We start from the raw sequence: 22,557 nt of genomic DNA, 5'->3' as shown, positions 1-22,557 counted from the left end.
AAGCGACCAAGGCACCCACACTGAGTCAGTCCACGGCCTACAACAAATGTACTTGGACAGGTTCAATGCCTTAGGAGACTTCAAAGGCAATGTGGTACTGCACCTCAGGGAGGATGCAATTCCTTCAATCAACCCTCCCAGAAAGTGCGGTATGCATGTACAAGAAAAGCTTAAGCACGAGTTGGATGACATGGAACGCAATAGCATCATCCGTCATGTGCATCATCACACAGACTGGTGCAGCTCAATTATGTGTGTACTAAAGAAGGATGGAACAAGCAGGGTATGTCTAGATCTGAGGCATCTAAACCTCTCCCTAAAGAGATGCTCCCACAAGATTCCAACACGAGGGGAAATAAATCCCAAGTTCACAGGAGCCAAATTCCCCTCCAAGTTGGATGTTAGACATGGATATTGGTCAGTACACCTGGCTAAGGAATCTCAGGAAGTCACCACCTTCAGAACTCCATTTGGAAGATATTGCTTCCAGAGACTACCCTTCGGCTGATCTGTCAGTCGAGATCAGTTTCAGCAGCATATGGGCAGAATTATAGAAAATGTGCTTGATGTATATGCATTGCTGATGACATTGCAGTAATGGGCAAAATCAAAGAAGAGCATGATCGAAATCTTCACTCACTGATGGCGATAGCTCGTCGCGAAGGGCTCATTTTTAACAGCAAGAAGTGCCAGGTGAATATAAGTCAGATTAATTTCTTTGCTCCATCTATTCAGGTTGCAGAATCCATCCTGACCCAGGCGAAGTCGTAGATGTAAGGCATATGCCTGCTCCACAAGACAAAGAAGATCTACAGAGGTGTCTTGGATTTGTGAACTTCTTGGCACCATACATTCTAAATTTTTCTGACAAAGCATCAGCACTGAGAGAACTCTTAAAGAAAGACGTACCATATGTATGCCAGGAGGATCATCATCATATGCCTGAGTCTCTCAAACAAGCATTGTCAGCAGAAACCTGTACTCTGCAATACTATGATCTAAGGAAGAAGACAATCCTGGAAGTTGATGCCTCACAGAAAGGGCGAGGAGCATGCATCCTGCAGGATGGCAAACCAATTGCATTCGGATCCAAATGTTTATCCTCAGCACAATCCAATTACATAGAGTGTGAAACATTTGCTCTGGTGTTTGGGATCATAAGGTCCCACACCTACCTGTTTGGTAAGCAGTTCGCGGTGGAAACTGACCACAAATCACTGGAGATGATCTGGTGCAAACCTTTGACAATACACCACCTTGACTACAGCAGCTCCTAATGAAAATACAGGGGGACAACTTCAACGCCTGTTACAAACCAGGTAACAAAATGGTCACCTTGGATACGCTGAGCAGATTGCCAAATCCGAACAAGAGTGAAGAAGTTCCACTGGATCTACAAGTAGACAGCATGGACATCGAGGTAGAAGATGTGCTCAAAATCGATTTATTGCATTTTGGTCAGCACAAATGTGACTGCCAATGACGCACAACTGAAGGCACTGTGGAGAGTCATCATAAGAGGTTGGCCTGATAGGATAAAAGAGATGTCAGGAACCCTCAGGTGCTTTTGACCTTAAAGCGATGAACTCCAGATCTCGAGAGGCATAACCTTCAAGGGAAAACAAGTGATTCTGCCCAGAGCTCTCCGAGACAACATCTTGTCACAAATTCACCAACAGTATAGAGTGAATGAGATTATTGGAACGAGAGACTGTTTACTGGCCAGGGATCAACAGTGACATCAAAAGGTTAGTGAGAATGCGCGAGCCATGCCAGAGCCACCAGCTACTATAACGTAAAGAAAATGTACGCCCTCACGAGATTCCATCAGTCCCTTGGTCCAAAATCGCCACTGATCTATTTACTGTGTTTGGCGAAGACTTTATCGTAGTCACCGATTATTTCTCCAGATTTCCAATTGTCAAACAAATATGTGACACTTCAAGTGCAGTTGTCGCAGACACATTGATGCCATATTCAGTCTGTTCCGTGCACCAGAAGAAATCATTTCTGATAATGGGCCACAGTATATGGGCAAACCTTTCAGGGATACGTGCGCCAAATAGGAGCCTAAACCATATGACGTCCTCACCACGTTACCCTATATCTAATGGTCTTGCTGAGCAAATGGTCCGCACAGTTAAATCGCTTATTCTGAAGTGTAGGACAACGAAACAAGATTTTTGGGTTGCCATGTTATACCTCAGAGCTACGCCAATGGATAGGGGCTTACCATCACCAGCAGAGATCATGTTTGGCAGACAAGTACGGATGACTCTGCGAAGCCATCATCTGTCCAAATTCTCTGGGATGCAGGAAACACTGCTCAAAAAACAAGGGAGAATGAAGATGGTGCATGACCGACATGTATGGGCAAAACTCCCTCAGCTACACATAGGACAAAAGGTCAGGGCCATACACCCTGCAATGAGAACATGGTTCCCGCAGAGATATCCAACGTATGCAGTGAGTCTAGGTCTTACGAGGTTACAACATCCAGCGGAGCAAGGTTGAGGAAGAACCGAAGGCAATTAAGAGAAGTGTGCAATACTGCAATTGTGCACAATTGGACTCGAAAGAATGCACTCTGATGATGAGGGTGTGACGGAACAACAAGACAACAAACAACATGTTGACAACACGTACGCAAGCCAAGAACAGCCAAGGGTGAAATCCACATCCCCAGAAGGTTATGCCGTAACAAGATCTGGTCGAGTTGTCAAACCACCGAAACGATGTATAGACTCTTAAGCTTCGGCACTAGTAAATTTCACAATACTTATCTTTTTTGTTATTTAGAGATACAGCACAGAAACAGGCCCTTCGGCCCACCGAGTCTGTGCCGACCAACAAACACCCATTTATACTAATCCTACATTAACCCCATATTCTCTACCACATCCCCACCATTCTCCTACCACCTACCTACACTAGGGGCAATTTACAATGGCCAATTTACCTATCAACCTGCAAGTCTTTGGCTGTGGGAGGAAACCGAAGCACCCGACGGAAACCCACGCAGACATAGGGAGAACTTGCAAACTCTGCTCAGGCAGTACGTAGAACTGAACCCAGGTCACTGGAGCTGTGAGGCTGCAGTGCTAACCACTGCGCCACTGTAATTTATACTTGTATATTTCATAATCTCTAACTTTGTATAACTAATTTTGATATTTTCCCATTTAATGTGTTTTTACTTGTAGCATAGTAAGAAAGTTGGAAAGAAAGGGGATGTTTTGTGATCGCTTTAAGAGTGATATCCCTTTAAGAATTCAGTATGCTAATGAGCTAAGTACCATCACACCCTGAACAAAGGTTCTGTTCATAGTTTGCTCTGTATTGTATGTACTAGTTTAGCTGTTTATAAATCTTCTAGCGATCTTCAAGAAACTGAAATCCACACACCTCATTGGGTTGCTTAAGATAATGCAAAGAAACCAATGACAGTTCTCTTACTGCCCACTCTCTCTGCAACCTGTGTTGACCTGATGCCACCTGTGTGCCAATGGCTGAGTCTCCCTCTGCAAAGTTCACCCTTTCATGGGGCCCATCTAATTTCCTGGGGTTGCCATGGCTGGCTCCCTGCTGTGTATCTGCCTCCATTCAGCTGGTCTGCCTCAGACAATGCGTGCAGCCTGTGCGCTCCTGTCAAAATCGGAACTTGGTTCTCAATGAGCTGTTTACCTGTCTTAATTGGCCTTCTTAATGGATCAGGTGGGATCTCGGGGCTGACCTTCCCCTGCACTGGTGGAACTCATTGGTGCTGGGAATGGCATCGGGAAACTGGCACGCTGGCCAGTGCCAATGTTTTCATCCTCTGCCCGCCTCCATTCCCACCCCTGGCAGGTCTCAAATATTCAGCCTTTGTCTACTTATATTTTAGTGCCATTTGACATCTTAATATGAATCATAGACTATTAAAAATTATGGGCATCGTTAGCCAGGCTTATATTTATTGCCCATCCCTAATTGTCTTTGGGAAGGTGGTGCTGAGCTACTTTCTTGAACCACTGTAGTTTGTGTGGTGAAGGCACTCCTATAGTGCTGTTTGGTAGGGAGTTTTATCATTTTGACCCAGTGACAATGAAGTATATGACCAAGTCAGGATGGTATGTGGCTTGGAGGAGAACATGGTCAGGATCTTGTGGAGGCAGCAGGGCTCCTGGCACCAGGACGAAAAGGAAGGTGGGACTCCACCTCGGCCTATTCGCACCCCCACAGGCGCGATCCTCCATTGTTCCGGAGATGAAGTTTCGGGTGCCGCGATCTCCGTCCCTTTAAAGACGGGAATCCCTCCTCCAACAGCTGTTGGCCAATCACAGTGCCGGCAGCTCAGCAGTATCGGTGGTGCCACCAGAAGCAGTGGCTACTGGTGTACTGCAGAGTGCTTGGACCCAGGACCTGCGCTGGAACCCCAGACCTCAGGTAAGTGAGGCGGAGTCGCTGGGGTCAGTCTGAAGGCCCTGGCGAGGAGGTTGAATGGGTGGGCGTGAAGTCCAGGGGAGTGGGATCCATGGAGGTGGAGATTTTTCTGGCATGGGTCCTCCATGGGCCACAGACTTCCCATAGAGGAGGGAACCGCCACCCCCCCCCCCACCCCTCCCCCCGCCCAAAGCCTGCAGGGAGTGTGCCTCATTTTACAAGGTGCCCTCCGTGCGTGGCGGAGGTTGCCCACTGCTGGTTAGATCCCAGTAGCTCATGAAGAGGCAATTAAGTGGCCATTAATAGACCACTTAAGGGCCTCAATGGGCCTCTGGGCGCGAAGGCTGTCATTGTCCAATCCCGTCCCTGGCAAAATCGCTTGGCAATGGGCAGCAATGAGCGCTTCGCCACCCCTGCCACCTGTCGTGATTCTATGGGCCCCCCACCTCCAACCCTGCCTCAGGGAGCCCATAAAATCCAGCCCCAAATGTTTGATGGCCCACTGCCTTTGTCCTTCTAGATGGCAAGATTGTAGATTTGGGCAGTGCTGTGAAGAAGCCTTGATGAGTTGCTGCAGTGCATCCTGTAGATAGTATCTGGAGGATATTCATGGAAACTTTTCTTGGTGCTGCACTGAAGTATCAGCTTCGATTATATGCTCAGTGTTTGGGACTTGACACCAATAATCTTCGGTTTCCAAGGCAAGAGTACTACTGCTGTGTGAAGGCTGACACCTGTATTGATAGTGTTTTCTATGTTTTACATGAAACTGGATCAGAATGTTGAGGCATAAGAACATAAGAAATAGGAGCTGGAGTCGGCCATTAGGCCTCTTGATCTTCCTTTACTATTCAACAAGATCATGGCTGATCTGATTGTGGCCTTAACTCCACTTTCCTGCCTGCCCCTGCCCCCAACCTTTGACTCCCTTGTAGATCAAAAATCTGTCTAACTCAGCTTGAATATATTCAATGACCCAGTCTCCACTGCTCTCAGGGATAAAGAATTCCAAAGATTAATGACCCTCTGATGGAAGAAATTCCTCCTCATATCTGGCTTAAAAAGGAAACCCCTTATTTTGAAACTATGCCTCCTAATTTCTAGATTCCCCCACAAGGGTAAGCATCCTCTCAGCATCTACCCTGTGAAGCCCCCTCAGAATCTTACATGTTTCGATAAGATTAACTCTCATTCTTCTAAACTCCAATGAGTGCAGGCCCAACCTGCTCAAGCTTTCCTCATAAGACAACCCCTTCATCCCAGGAATCAGCCTGGTGAACCTTCTCTGAACTGCTTCCGATACAAGTATATCCCTCCTTAAGTGAGGAGACAAAACTGTAGACAGTACTCTAGGTGCAGTCTCACCAATGCCTTGTACAGTTGTAGCAAGACTTCCCTATTTTTATATGCCTTGCCCTTGCAGTAAATGCCAACATTTCATTTGCCTTCCTAATTACTCGCTGTAACTATATGCTAACTTTTTGTGATTCACGTACAAGGACACCCATATCCCTCTGTACCACAGCATTCTGCAGTCTCTCTCCATGTAAATAATATCCTGCTTTTCTATTCTTCCTGCCAAAATGGACGACCTCCAATTTTCCCACATTATACTCCATCTGCCAAAGTTTTGCCCACTCACTTCACCTTTCTATATCTCTGCAGACACTTTGTATCCTCCTCAAAACTTGCTTTTCTACCTTTGTATCGTTCGCAGGTTTGGTTACGATACACTCGTTCCCTTCATCTAAGTCATTAATATAGATCGTAAATAGTTGAGGTCCCAGCACTGATCCCAGTAGCACTCCACTAGTTACAGTTTACCAACCTGAAAATTCCCCATTTATCCCCACCTCGGGCCAGAATGTTATGTCGGGATGAAGGCCCAGCCTACCGGCCAAAACTTTAGGGCGAGCCCACCTCTGCCGGGCCTGAAAGCCACACCATAATTTTATGTGCCCCAGACCCTTAATTGGTCCCGGGCTGGACTTCCGCCCCTCTGAGGCAGGAAGTCCTGCCTCCAAAAGCTGCCGGCCAATCAGTGGGCCGGCAGCTCCTTAGTCCCAGCAGTGCCATTGAGAGCGGTGGCCACTGCTGGAACTGCACCCAGCCAGAAGAGCACTGTGGATGTCGGCCTCCATCAAGGTGAGTTGGATTTGGGCTTCGCCAGGGACAATCGGCTGGGCCCTGACAAGAGGTGTGGGGATTGTGCAGGAGGGCGGACGGAGGTACTCCAGTGGGGCAGCTTGTGCTGCTGGGGTGGGCGAGAGGCCCTCTGTGGGGCACAGGGTGCCTGATCAGGAGGGCCCCCCCCACCACAGGCCCGAAAGGAAGCCATCTGGATTTACAGGTGCTGAAGTTGCCAACCGCTGCTGGTAAAATACCAGTGGCGGTGGGAGGAGGCCCTTAAGTGGCAATTAATTGGCCATTTAAGGTTTCAACTGGCCTGGGCGAGTGGGCCATTTGTTAGCTTCCCGCTACTCTTAAAATTGCAACAAGGTAGGAAGGTGACAGGAACAGCACCCCCTGCCTCCCACTCAATTTTACGCACCACCCTGCACTCCCGCCCCTCCCACCTCCAATCTGCTCCTGCAGGGGCATAGAATTCTGGCCTCTGTTTCCTGTTAATTAGCCAATCCTCTATCCATGCTAATATATTACCCCCAACACCATGATCTCTTATCTTGTGTGATAACCTTTTATATGCATGATTCCCAGGGAGTGCTGTTTGGGAAATTGTGGGCCTGCAGTTCCTAATTTTCTATCGATTACTGTAATGGATGGAAAATTAGACACTGCAGGTTATCACCATCCATCTTTAACACAAGCCAGGGTTCAGAATCACTTGATGGATTTTAAATTGCGATATTTCAGTTCTGACTGAAGAATGTTGGTGCTTAGGCATTTTCCACAGGAATCAGCGATATGGGGAAAGGCAGGTAAATGAAGTTCAGGTACAAATTAGCCATAATCTAATTGAATATTGAAACAAGATCTCCTTTTATTCCCATGTATCTTTGGTGGTCACTACAGAACAGACAAGGTGAGGATATTAAGCTTTTGCTCCCATGCAGACCTCACTACGAGAAGGTCGAAACTTCCTTGGCAAATCTGAGGAATTGGGCAATATCCTTTGGTCTTTCCTGACTGCTGCTTCCTCTGAGCTCCAATCCTCACAGGGAATGCACAACTGGAGAATGGATCCCATCAGGTTCTCCTTTTAGATGTTGAACAGTTCTGGCCTCGATAGTTTCAAGAATATAGAACCATTGGAGAAAGTGCAAGAAAGATTTACAAGGATGATACAAGACCAAGAGGTTATAACTATCAGGAACTACTGAACAGGCTGGAGCTCTCTTCTCTAGAAAAGAGAAGGCTGAGAGATGACCTCATGAAGGTCTTTAAAATTATGATGGAGTTTGGTAGGATGAAAACGTATGAGGGAGTCCAAAACTAGGGGCCATAAATATAAGATAATCATTAATTAATCCAATAAGGAATTGAGGAGAAACTTCTTTAACCGAAGATTGGTTAGAATGTTGAACTTGCTACCACGTAGAGTCATTGAGGTGAATCGCAAAGATGATTGCTTTTAAATTTGTTCATTCGTGGGATGTGGGTGTCACTGGCAAGGCCAGCATTTATTTCCCATCTCTAATTTCCCTTGAGAAGGTGGTGGTGAGCTGCCTTCTTGAACTGCTGCAGTCCTTGGGGTGTAGATACACCCACAGTGTTGTTAGGGAGTTACAGGATTTTGACCCATCGAATTTAAGGGAAGCTGGCTATGTACATGAGAGAAAGGAATGGACAGTATGCTGATAGGATTCGTTGAAGTAGGGTGGAAGGACACTTGTGTGGGCATAAAAACCAGCAGAGACCAGTTGGGCCAAATGGCCTGGTTCTGTGCTGTAACTGCAATGTACTTCTATGTAATTATCTCACACTGATGATTGCATGCCTTTCCTTAAGCCCATGGTTCAAATCCTTCAAACTGAATACAGAGGGGTAGATTTTATCTATTAACAGTGCATCATAAAGCTTTTCCCATTGGGAGAAGACATAGAACCATAGAAAAATTACAACACAGAAGAAGGCCATTCAGCCCATCGTGCCTGCACCAGCTAAAAAAACTAGCCGCCCAATCTAATCCCACCTTCCAGCACCTGGTCCATAGCCTTTTAAAATGAGTTGAGAGTTTCTGCCTCCACCACCAATCTGGGCAGTGAATTCCAGACACCCACCACACCCTGGGTGAAAAAGCTTTTCCTCCTGTCCCCTCTAATCCTTCTACCCATCTCCTTAAATAAGTGCTCCCTGGTAACTGACCTCTCCACCAGGGGAAACAGGTCCCTCCTGTCTATTCTATCTCGGCCCTTCAAAATTTTATACACCTCAATTAAGTCACCCGTCAGTCTCCTCTGTTTTAAAGAAAACAACCCTAGTCAATCCAGTCTTTCTTCATAGCTGCAACTTTCAAGACCTGGCAACATTCTTGTAAATCTCCTCTGTACTCTTTCCAGAGTAATTATGTCATTCCTGTAATGTGGTGACCAGAACTGTACGCAATACTCCAGTTGTGGCCTAATCAGCGTTTAATACAGTTCCAGCATTACATCCCTGCTTTTGTATTCTATGCCTCGGCCAATAAAGGAAGGCCTGTATTCCATATGCCTTCTTCACCACTCTATCAACCTGTCCTGCACTTTCAGGAAACTGTGGACATGCACTCCAAGGTCTCTCACTTCTTCTACCCCTCTCAATATCCTCCTGTTTGTTGTGTATTCCCTCGCTTTGTTTGCCCTCCCCAAATGCATTGCCTCACACTTCTCTGGATTGAATTCCATTTGCCACTTTTCAGCCCACTCAACCAAACCATTGATATCATTCTGTAGGCTACAGCTATCCTCTGCACTATCAACTACACGGCCAATTATCGTGTCATTTGCAAATTTCCCAATCGTGCCTCCCACATTTAAGTTCAAATCATTAATATATACCACAAACAGCAAGGGTCCCAATACTGAACCCTGTGGAACGCCATTGGAAACTGCTTTCCATTCACAAAAACATCCATCGTCCAGTACCCTTTGTTTACTGTCACTGAGCCAATTTTGGATTCAGCCTGTATCCCACAGGCTTTCATTTTTCTGACCAGTCTGCCATGTGGGTCCTTGTCAAATGCCTTACTAAAATCCCTGTAGACCACATCCACTGCACTACCCTCATCAATCCTCCTTGTTACTTCCTCAAAATACTCAATCATGTTAGTAAGACATGACCTTCCCTTAACAAATCCATGCTAACTATCCCTGATAGGGGAGGCGGTGGCATACTGGTATTGTCACTGGACTAGTAACCCAGAGACCCAGGTATTGCTCTGGGGACGTGATTTTGAATCCCACCACAGCAGAAGGTGGAATTTGAATTCAATTAATCTGGAATTTAAAGCTAGTCTAATGATGGCCATGAAACCATTGTCGATTGTTGTAAAAACCCATCTGGTTCACTAATGTCCTTTAGGGAAGGAAATCTGCTGTCCTTACCTGGTCTGGCCTACATGTGACTCCAGATCCATAGCAATGTGGTTGACTCTTACATGCCCTTGAAATGGCCGAGCAAGCCACTCAGTTCAAGGGCAATTAGGGATGGGCAATAAATGCTGGCCTGGCCTGCGACACCCACATCCCATGAAAGAATTTTTAAAAAATTAATCCGTGCCTTTCTAAGTAGCAGTTTATCCTGTCCCTCAGAAATGATTCTAATAACTTACCCACCACCGAAATTAGACTGACTATAATTATTTGGCCTATCCCTTGCACCCTTTTTAAACAATGGTATAACATTCGCAGACCTCCAATCCTCTGGCACCTCGCCCGTATCCAGTAAGGATTGGAAGCTGATCCTCAGTGCATCCACTATTTCCTTTAACAACCTGGGATGCAATCCATCCGGCCCTGGTGATTTATCCACTTACAAGAATGTCAGACCCTCCAGAACTTCTTCCCTCATGCTTATCGTATCTAATATTTCACACTCCTCCTCTTTAACTGCAACGCCTGCATCATTCCTCTCCTTTGTGAAGACAGAGACAAAAAAACTCATTCAGAACCCTGCCCATATCTTCTGCATCCACGTGTAAGTTCCCTTGTACATCTCTGATAGGCCCTACCCTTTCCTTAATCATCCTCTTGCTCTTAATGTACTGATAAAACATCTTTGGGTTTTCGTTGATTTACCTGCCAATAATTTTTCATGTCCTCTCTTTGCTTTTTTAATTTCCTCTTTTACTTCACCCCTGCACTTTCTATACTCCTCTCGGCTTTCTAAAGTAAAAAGTTTTTTGTAGTCGTCATAAGCTTTCTTTTTCTGCTTTAACTTATCCTATAAGCTTCTAGATAACCAGGGGGCTCTAGATTTGGCAGTACCACCCTTTATATTTGTGGGGTACATGCCTACACTGTGCCTGTAGAATCTTGCTTTTGAATGCCTCCCACTAGTTTGCCACTGATTTTCCTTCAAGTAGCTGTATCCAGTCCACTTTCGCCAGGTCACCTCTCAGTTTCATAAAATTTGCTTTCTCCCAATTTAGAACTTTTACTCCTGTTTTAACTTTGGCCTTTTTCATGATTATGCTAAAATTATATTTATTATGATCGCTATCTCCAAAATGGTCACCCACTGCTACTTCAACCACTTGCCCAGTTTCATTACCGAAGACTAAATCTAGAATTACACCCCCTCTCATTGGGCTTGTTACGTGCTGGCGAAAAAGTTCTCTTGAATGAAGTTCAAGAATTTCATCCCCTCTGTGCCCTTCACACTGTTTGTATCCCAGTTGGTATGAGAGTAGTTGAAATCCCCAACTATTATTGCCCTATAGTTTTTGCACTCAGATATTTGCCTACATATTTGTTCTTCTATCTCCCTCTCACTATTTGGGGAACTAACGTACACTCCTAGTAGTGAGGCTGCCCCTTTTTTATTTCTGATTTCCACCCATATGGCTTCATTTGATGATTCATTTGCAAATCATCCCTTCTCACAGCTGTTATTGATTCCTTAACCAGTAATACTACACCCCCTACTTTTTTATCCCCCTCTCTATCCCGCCTGAAAACTCTATATCCAGGGATGTTGAGCTGCCATTCTTGCCCCTCTTTAAGCCAAGTTTCCATTCTAGCAATGATATCATGTTGCCATGTGTCTATCTGTGTCCTCAGCTCATCGACTTTATTTACCATACACCTTGCATTTAAATAAGTACCTTTTAATACTACCAAATTATTGTGGTGCACACTTTTTAACCTTTGCTTCTTCTGAATTTCAAAGACACATGCTAATTTTCTGCCTCCTGTTCCCTGCTCTGAATTTGCCCTATCTGAAACTGCCCTCAGGTTCCCATTCCCCTGCCAATCTAGTTTAAACCATCCCCAACAGCACTAGCAAACCTTCCTGCAAGGATATTTGTCCCAGTCCTGGTCTGGTGTAGATCGTCCGGTTTGTACAGGTCCCACCTTCCCCAGAACCGGTCCTAATGCCCCAGAAATTTGAAGCCCTCCCTCCTGCACCATCTCTTAAGCCATGCATTCCTCTGGTGCATTCTTCTATTACTATACTCACTAGCACGCTGCCTTGAGATTACTAACTTTGAGGTCCTCCTTACTAATCTCTTTCCTAACTCCCTAAACTCAGCCTGCAGGATCTCATCCCTTTTTCTACCTATGTCATTGATACCAATGTGGACCACGACCTCTGGCTGTGCACCCTTGACCTCCAGAATGCCCTGTAGCTGCTCAGTGATATCCATGACCCTTGCACCAGGGAGTTAACACATCATTCTGGAATCACGTCTATGACCACAGAAACATTTATCTGTTCCCTTAACTATAGAATCCCCTACCACTATTGCTCTCTTGTCTTTTCTCCTCCCTCCCTGCACAGCTGAGCCACCTATGGTGCTCTGGTCATAACCCTCGCTGCACTCTCCAGAGGAACACTCTCTCCCATCGGTACTCAGAACTGAATGCTGCTTAGAAATTAGTATGCTCCACGGAGACTCCTGCACTACCTGCCTTGACCTTCTTGTCTGTCTGGCAGACTCCCAGTCCCTTTCTGCCTGTGCTCTCTTAAGCTCTGGGGTGACTACCTCCTGAAACTTGCTATCCACGTAGTTCTCTGCCTCATGGATGCACCACAGTGACTCCAACCACCGCTCAAGTTCCGAAACCCGGATCTCAAGCTTCTGCAGCCGGTGACACTTCCTGCAGATGTGTTTATCAAGGACACATGGTGCGTCCACGACTTCCCACATACCACGGGAGGCACATTCCACATCAGTAATTTGGTTAGGTTCCACACAACATCAGTGTAAAATTGTTCAGGGCACCCTGACCTTCCAATACCATTTTCTGATATGCCTTTCCATCACACAAAACTCAGCACCGGTTGTGCTAACTCATTCACTCTGCCCCACTGATCGTTTTTTGTTGCAGTAGAATTTGTTTCACACTATCTTTGCCTCAAGGAAGAGTTTGATAAGTGAGGATAAATATGCATCCTCTCTGTCATCCAGCAAAAACACTGTAATTAGAAGAGATTGTTGTTTACAAAGCTAAGGCTCATTCTTATCGTCATTGCTAAATACCTGAGGACAACTGCATCATTCGCGCCCAGGCTAGTTGCAGGAAACCATTCCAAGTAGCAGGTTCATTGCTGCTTGCTTTGTTGTGTGAAATTCTGCTTCAGTATTGATGGACCCTAGTCATTAGTTCGTATTGAGCTAAATGGGATAATTTCAGAGGAACCAATGGGAGTGTTGGCGTCAACTTTATTCTCTAAGATTTGGTGTTATGAGCTGGAATGCACTGTCTGAAGGGAAGGTGGAAGCAGATTCATTAAGTAGCATTCAATGGAAAATTGAATAAATACTTAAAGGTGTTACGACCAGGTGAGAAAGGGGTCTAGGGGTTCCCTCTCAGACTTCGCCTGGTTTAACTGTAACAGGGTTTAATTTTTAAAAACACTGTGTTTTAGCTCCCCCTCAGTGAATCCTTGTTCACTGCTCTCCAATTGTAAGGCAAAGAAATCAACCAGACAGGTTTTCTTAGATTATAACAAGAAAGGTGGAGTTTTATTTACCTGAAACTCTAATTCGGTTAATGACTACGAATTCATGATGCAACCATGATACACATATTGTTGATATACATATCATGCATACATGATAAACACACACAGAGACAGAAAAGTAGAAAAAATAAAGGGGAAAAGTTTGAGGCAATAACTGGGATTTATTTATGGTCCTTTGAGGTCGATGTAGAGTCTTTGATTGCTGGTAAGTCTTGCCATTTCGTTGGAGCCCAGTGCATGCTTTAAAACTTGTTTTGAAATAGGAGTCTTTTCTCTCTTGAGGTTTAAGTGACTTCAGTGGATCTGGAGACTCATGAGAGCGAGAGAGCCAGCCAGGAGACAAGCTCTCTTCTTCCAAGTTCAGTTGCAAACTCCCAAACTGTCCTGTGAGCAGTTCAAAACTAAAAACCTGGGCCAGCAGGTTAGTCATGTGACTAGTTTTTTTGAACGAATTCCTGCGTTCTCCATCTTAGCAGACACCCTGGAATGCTAGCTTTCTTAAAGGATTCAGTGTCTGGTGATCAAAATCCATTTGGGTTAATTGGATCAGGGAACAGTTCTCGTGTCTCCAGGCACTGTCTCTTTGTATGAAAATGTTTTCCAGCCACTGCTGATCTCTTTAAACAAGTCATCTCTTCACTCCAGCAACAGTTTAAAATCAATGTTCATATTACGAAATTAATATGCCTCATTCGTGGCCGGTGGGGTCTTCTTGACAAAGGGAAAATGAATTAGAGTTATGAAGAAAGATCAGGAGAGTGGGACTAATTGGATAGCTTTACCAAATGGCTGGCACATTTTCCTTTTGTGCTGTATTATTCTATGATTCTATGAAAATAGTCTCAAGTTGAAACCTACACTGAACTGAATGGAGTCTTTTCTGGATCAAAAAAGCCCTCACAGAAAGTGAAACCATCAAAGCAACACAGGAGGGAAAGAGTCCCAAAAGGGCAATCCTCCAAAGGTCATAATATTTGTACCTATATATACATTTTCATTCATGGGTTATAGGTATCGTTGGCAAGGATGACATTTTATGGCCTATTCCTAATTGCCCTTGAGAAGGTGGTGGTGAGCTTATATAGCATATTAATCAAGCTCTCTTTGAAACATAAGAAAGTGCTTTTCACGCAGTTAATTATTTAAAATGCAATGTCTGTTGTCAGCTATTTTGCACACAGCAATGTCCCATAACTAGCAGTGAGATGAATGACCAGTATTTTTAGTGGCATGGTTGAAGTTGTATTTAGATAACCCATTTCATGCCCCCAGGTTGTCCCAAAGCACTTTAGAGCCAATAAACAGCAAATGAGATAAGTTATTTGCTCTTGATGACGTGGCTCAGTGGGTGGCACTCTCAACTTGGAGTTAGAAAGTTATGGTTCAATTGCCGTTCCAGAAACTGATCACAAAGTCTAGACTGAAACTCCAGTGCAATACTGAGGGAATGTTGCACTATTGGAGGTGTTGTCTTTCAGATGGGACATTAAACTGAGGCTCCATTTCTCTCAGATGGATATAAAAGCTCCCATGATGTTATTTTTGAAGAAGAGTAGAGTAGTTATCCCAGGTGTCATGCCCAAAATCTATACCTCAACCAATATCAGTAAAAACACAGATTATCTGGTCATTATCCCATTGCTGTTTGTGGGAGTTTGCTGTGCACAAACTGGCTACTGTGTTTCCCTACATTACAATAGTGCCAATATTTTGAAAGTAATTTATTGGCTGTAAAGTGCTTTGGGATGTACTGAAGTCATGAAAGGGGTTGCAATAAATAAAATTTGTCTTTTCCTTTCTGCTTGAAGGTGGAATGTTGGCCAGAACACCTTCCCTGCTTTGTTCAAGTAAAGCCATGGGTTCTTTAACATCCACCTGAACAGGCAGACAGGGCCACAGTTTAACATATCATCCAAATCCGGCAGCTCCAATAGTGCATCACTTCCTCACTACAGCACTGGAGTGCCAGCCTAGATGATGTGTTCAAGTCTCTGGAGTGGATCTTCAACCCTAACCTTCTGACTCACAGACAAGACTGCGAGCACTGAGTCAAGGTGATGTAACATATATTTGTGGGCCTTTATTTTTTTTCTAAAGACAGATGGCAAAAGGCCCTCCACCTTGACTTATATTGCCCTTTCTTGCTGTTTTCCCTTGTCAGCCAAAGTGAGGTGGAGAGGGCAGATCATTATAGACAACATGCACACACAATCAAATTATATGAATAAGGAGCACTGATACCAAGATTAAATGGTACAGGACAGTATCAAAACTTGTAAACGTAATAAAGGGATTATTTGTCTGTTCTGAAGTATCATTTTGAATGAGTAATGCTGTTCTGTAATGTTGAGGTCTCAAGTGGAGATAATTAAACTGGCATAAATGGAAAAAAAAATCTTTTTGTTAGTCCCATGGTTCAAGTACTCACCATTATAACTCCAAGAGATATATGTGTTAATATACATCAAATTGTAGCCGTTATTCAATCTAATTCTAATTAAGGATTATTTACTCGTTTTGGTACAATCTCATATAACCTTAGGCAGTATTTGCGAAGTGGACTCATACGTTAGCTCAGGCAGATTTCACTAGCACCATATCGGGACTGAAATATCTCATGAGATTATTATGATCACTGGCCTGTTCAAATTTCCTCCACATCTTATCCTCTCTTGAAGGCATCCTGGATAACACTCCTCTTTGGTTCATATGAACATACAAACGACGGTGGACAGGAAAAGACCCTCAGGTCCACCCAGCCTGTCCTAGACGATCATGATACCTGTGTATCATAATATATAAACTCTCCAGCCTACCCAAAAACCATGTGATAAATTTAAAAAAATTTTAAAACCCAAGATAATTTGGGGGGAAAAGTTGGGGAAATTTGTCTCCAACATTCCAAAGGTAATTAAAACTAGTCCAGAGGATGACTCTTGCCCTGATAATTCTATGCAATAACTAATCTATGTCTGGGGACTTTACTGGGTGCAAATTGGCTGCTGTTCTGCCCTACATTACAACAGACTTTAAAAATACTACATTAGCAGTAAAGTACTTTGGGATGTCCTGAGGCTGTGAAAGCCTCTATATAAATGCAAGTTCCTTCTTTCTTCCTAATGCTGCTCAGCAATATTAAGATATTTAACCCTGCAAACTTGTTCCATTATTCAATTAGACCATGGCTGACAACAGATGGTGATGTGAACTTGGTGCAAGAGAGGCTTTGGTGCTGGTGGGGCCCACAGCCAGCACAAATAACCACATTTAGCAAAAGGACAAGAGCAATGGAAAGAAATGTGGGTGGAGGTGGGGAGGGGCAATGGCATGGGAAGAGGTTGGGGGGAGATGAATAATGGCAAACCATTTAAGAAGAAAAAAGTCTGCACAATTTCTTGTACTAGAATGAAAACTGCAGGATATCAAATAACATGACAGCCTCCACTTAATGCTCCAGTCATGCAGTTATAAAGGCTCATCAAAGTCCATCCTTCTAGTACATAACTCTCCCATAATGGTTCCTAATTGTTAAATAAAACTGATGCTTTGACTCGATTTTATTGCTCATCCCCTTCTTTGAGGGAAGAAGTTCTTCCTGATACCTGTTAGAAATTTCCTTTCCACAAATGGCCATTGATCTCCTACCGTTCTTTGCTTACGCCTAAAGCAATAATTTACTGCTCATTGCACCGTTTAATATGTTGTATACTTCAATGAAGTCCTTCTTCAATCTGCTGCTTTCCAGGTGAAAGTTTAACATTGTCTAATCTTTCGTCATAGGTTTTTCTCATTACACCTGAGATCAGATTTGCTGCTCTCTATTGTCCCCTCTCTAATGCAGGTTCATCTTTTTTTATAGACTGAACACTATGTTCTGAATGTGGCCTCACTAGTACATGGTAAAAGTTTCTGTATGGTTATATTCTATTGTCCAGGCCTCTAGAGCAAATGTTTTCCAACTTCATGCTCCCAGCACACACCTGATACCCGGTCGTACCATTTAAATAAATGTTGGAAAAAGGGGTGATACGTTGCCTGAATTTCCAATATGTACTAGTGTTGAGAAACCCTTGCTGTTGTGAACCTGAAGGCAGAAAAAGACCCCTTATATATTAGCATAATTTTAGCCTTTGTAAGTGATTCACTGCATCGGTCTGGACAATATAAATGATGTCTACTGTTACTCATCAGATTCCTGGTCCTAATTCAGTTTTGTTTCATTGCCCAAATTTAAAATTCCTATCCTTGTGTTCAATTCCTTCCCTATCTGTGTTACTTCCCTACGCATTGCAAACCTCCACGATTTCTGTGCTCCTCCAAATCTGGCCTCTTGTGCATCCCTGGTTTTCATTGCTCCACCATTTGCTGTCTAGTCCCTGAGCTCTGGAATTCCCTCCCTAAAATGCTTTGCCTTTCCACCTCTCTTGCCTCTGTAAAATGCTGCTTAAAACTTACACATAAAACATTGCTAAAACAGATTATTTGGTCATTATCTCATTTCTGTTGTGGGACTTTACTGTGCGTAAAGTGGCTGCTCTATATGACAACAGAGACAACACTTTAAAGTTACTCAATTGGCCTTAAAATACTTTGGGACATACTGAGGTTGTTGAAGGCACTATATAAATGCAAATCACTGTTTCCAAATACAGTGATCGTGTGACCATAAACCCACCAATGCTCAGACTGAGATTTGCCAACTGCACAAGTGCAACTTGCTGGTAGGTGCAGTTGAGCGCATGCTAACTAGAACTGCAGGGAGTTGAACCGAATTTTAAAGAATAAGATGGAGAAATGTTAATTACACTGCATAAAATATTAAGTTAGCAAAAATGCTGTCTAGCAATATCCTGCTTATAGTTGCACAGTTGGATTAATGTGAAATATAGTGTCCTGGTAAAGAATCCATCTTTGTTGAAAGGTTTTTTTTTTCTCCTGCACTGAATACTGTGTGCTAAGGTTAGGCATGTCAGTCAAAGAGAGAGAGAAAAAAAATCACATTAAAAATTGACAGCTTTTGTGTGAAAAAGAACAGAACGGACCTTGATACCCTGCAGCTTGGTGGCAGAATGCACTTAGCACACAGTGCAGCCGCAGTCCAAACATCAAAAGTCAAGTCTCGGGGAGAATTCATTTATAAATTCTGCAAACATCTCTTCATCTAGAGAAGAGAGGCCTGATTAGCTGCCCTATCAAGGCCGAAAGGACATTTCACACAAAAAAAATCCCATGACTGTAGAATGAGTTAGTCATTCAGCCTTGAAGAGCAGATGATGAGTGTGTGAAGGCAGATGACTGAGGGATAACTGAGAGGATCTATAAAATAATCATACTGAGATTTTTCAATTGCAGACCTATAACATCGACATTCAGTGGTAAAGTAGTGTAGAGAGAGGAAAGAAAGCATAAGAAAGGCTACTCTAGAGAGAGAATATATAAAACCATTCAATCGGTAAAGAAAGAAAAAAGGACTTGCATTTATCTATTGCCTCTGGATGTCCCAAAGATCTTTACAGCCAATGAAGTTATTTCAAGGCGCAGTCACTGATGTAATGTAAGCTAATGCTGCAGCCAATTTATTCACAGTAAGCTCCCACAAACAGCAATGATATAAATGACCAGGTAATCTGTTTTAGTGATGACTCCTAACAGATCCTAAAAACAGATAAGGTCATTGCTTACTTCCTTGTAACCCTTTCCACCCATATGTCACTTCCCCTTCCCAATCCTACTTCTTTCTCTAAAAGCAAAATACTGCGGATGCTGGAAATCTGAAACAAAACATAATCTGTACTAATGCTTTGTCTTTCAACACACCCAAACAATCATATTGTTTGCCTTTGCTCCGTGACCTTTTGGTCAGCTATGTGGCCTGGTCCAATCTGCACCTTCTCCTTTGTTATCTCTTGCCCCACCCCCACCTCACTTGTTTATAATCTGTGACTTTTCTAATATTTGTCAGTTCCGAAGAAGGGTCTCTGACCTGAAACGTTAACTCTGCTTCTCTTTCCACAGATGCTGCCAGACCTGCTGAGTGATTCCAGCATTTCTTGTTTTTGTTCTACTTCTTTCTCTGTCTGCCCCTGGAAAAATTCTCTCTGCAAATTCAAACTGTACTTTCAAAGTCCCAACTGTCTAGCCTTTGGCCTTCCGTTCACCACGATGTTCTGCAGCTACTGATTTGCTCACTACAACCACATGCCCACCTTCGATGCCCTAGTCCCTATTCAAACCATTACTCTTTGTCACCCTGGCCATTCCATCTGGTATGGCTTTCATCTCTGCTCCCTCAAGTCCTAGGAACACAGACTTGAATGGATATGGAGGACAACCTCTTTAGCCATTCACCGGCACATTTGGCTCGACCACATAATCTTTATCAGGACCGGCTCTCATCTGCAAAACTGCTCACTATTTCAGGGTCCTCCTGTAGTGCAAACATAGCCCCAGTGTTCTTTTCTCTACTGCAAACCATCTTCTCAAACCTGTTTCCCCTGTCTCTTCCACCCTCACCTCCAACAACAGCTGCAAGGAGCTCAGGGACTTTTTTGTCACAAAGATTAAGACCATCCAATCAGATACCTCCGTCACGTCCTTCCCCTAACCCACCAGGCCTCCTCTAAGGATGCCCCCCTGCCCTAGCCCTGAACTTGCATCTTTCTCTAGTTTTTCTCCTATCTCCCCTCATGGTTTCGCTGAGCTCATCTTGACCATGAGACACACTCCTACTCTCTTGACCATAATTCCACTAAACTGGTGACCAACCAACCTCCCCTCCTGGACCCTATTTTAGCCGATATTGTTAACGGTTCTCTCACTTCAGGGTGTTTTCCCTCCTTTAGATCTGCCATCATCACCTCTCTCTTCAAAATAAAAACCCTTGACTAGCTGAGTAGCTCTTACAGAGAGCCAGCACGGACACAATGGGTTGTATGACCTCTTTCTGTTATGTAATCATTCTGTGACTCTAAGATCACTAAATCAAATAATTTGGTCATCATCACATTACTGTTTCTGGGATCTAACTGTGAACAAATTGATTGCTGTGTTTCTTACGTTATACCAGTCAGTACACTTCAAAAGTACTTCATTGGCTGTGAAGCACTTTGGGACATCCTGCAATCATGAAAGGCTCTATATGAATGCCAGTTTTTAGAAAATTATTTTATGCGCCATTCACCTGCTCCTTTGTGTTTCTTGAAAAATGTTGTGAATTGAGGGTCTCATCTCTCTGATAGAGCTGGAAATTTCCTACAATTAGCAATGCACATTTTATCTAATGATCTGCACTCTTCACAGATGGATGAAGTAAATAGTCACCATTTATCCCGGTTAAGAGCCTAATTAGTGGCTTAACATTGGGAATATTACAGATACATTCCTATTGGCCAGTTTTATGTTGTTCCTATGACAACAATAACTTGTATGTATATAACACCTTTAAGGTAGAAAAAAAACATTCTAAAATGCTTCACAGATGCATAGTCAAAAATACAGTGTTGCTATTTCATGCAAATCACACATACCTGACATTTTCGGTGGCATCGTGGGTGGCACCCACGCCTCTGAGTCAGGAGATTGTCAGTTCAGGGTCCTCCTCCAGAGACTTGAACACTATAAGCCAGGCTAATGCTTCAATGCAGTACTGAGAGAGTTCTGCGCTGTTGGAGGCGCCGTCTTTCGAATGAGATGTTAAACTGAGGCCTGGTCTGTCCTCTCAGCTGGTCGTGAAAGATCCCATGGCAAAATTGTGAAAATGAGCAGGGGAGATCTTCCTGGTGTCCAGGCCAATATTTATCCCTTTATCAATATTGCTAAATCAGATTATCTAGTCATTATCACATTGTTATTTGTGGGATCTTTCTATGCACAATTTAGTTGCTGCCTTTCCTACAGTGGTTGCATTTCAAAAAGTACTTAATTGGCTGCGAAGCACTTTCTAATGTTCTGAGGATATGAAAGATGCTATATAAATGCGAGATATGAGGGGTGTGAGGAACCTCAAATAGAGTATAAATGACAGCATAGACTAGTTTGGTGAATGCCGTTTCTTTGCTGTAAATTTGATGAAGCTGTTTATTTATCTTTATTTTTATGTGTTTTTGTAAACAGGGATAAATAACTTAACCCACAGAAAAAGAGGAAAATATGAGCCTAAAAGTCTTCTCATGACTTGATATGGACCTACAAAATTAAACGTTCTCAAAAATCCATTGTGCAGTTGTCATAACAATTAAATATAATTATACAGACAAAAAGGTACATGACTTTGATATAATCATAGGATACAATGTAGTACTTATAGCATTGTGATGTGGGTCTTGAAATGCCACTGTATCGCTAAAGGATTTATCTGGCTGTTCAACACAAAACACTGCTTAATTGAAATAGTCTAAATAAATGGCGGAACAATATCCAGGGGCTGAATGGTTTTCTCCTGTTTCTTATGTTCTTATGAATTTCTGCAATGTGGGAGGATTATTCCTGTAAGCTGGTGAAACACATGTCCTTCAAAAGAAATTCTTCCCATCTACAATGGAAATCAGAAAATGTATGGGGAAATCTAAAAGTTCTAAACCTTTAAAATATTTGGTTCTCCTGTCATTTTGCCTTTAAAATACATGACGTTGTTTTGTGGATGTTTGTGCTGATGTCGGTGTAGGCCAATGGGGCATGTTTTCATGTTTTGACATTCAAAGAAAACATTAAGCAATTGCACATCAGTCATAGTACAAGCTACTTTCAGAGTAAGAAACTCTCTGCTGTACTACACCAACAAGCATATTGCATAGAAAAATACCTGAAGGCTCTTCACAGAGGCGTAAGGAAAAGAATGGACTCTGAGCCAAAGAAGATGATATCAGGAGGGGATGACTAAAAGATGACTTATAGGGAGGGTCATAAAGAAGGAACAAGAAAGACAGAAGGGTTTAAAGAGGGAAATGCATGGGTTAGGACTGGATGGGACTGGCTACCAAGGGACAAAGGGTGAGGGATACACAAAAG

This window comes from Heterodontus francisci, chromosome 17 (genome assembly GCF_036365525.1).
Source record: "Heterodontus francisci isolate sHetFra1 chromosome 17, sHetFra1.hap1, whole genome shotgun sequence".
Classification (NCBI taxonomy): Eukaryota; Metazoa; Chordata; class Chondrichthyes; order Heterodontiformes; family Heterodontidae; genus Heterodontus; species Heterodontus francisci.
The sequence above is the reverse complement of the archived record's forward strand: the minus strand, read 5'-3'. Positions refer to the sequence as shown.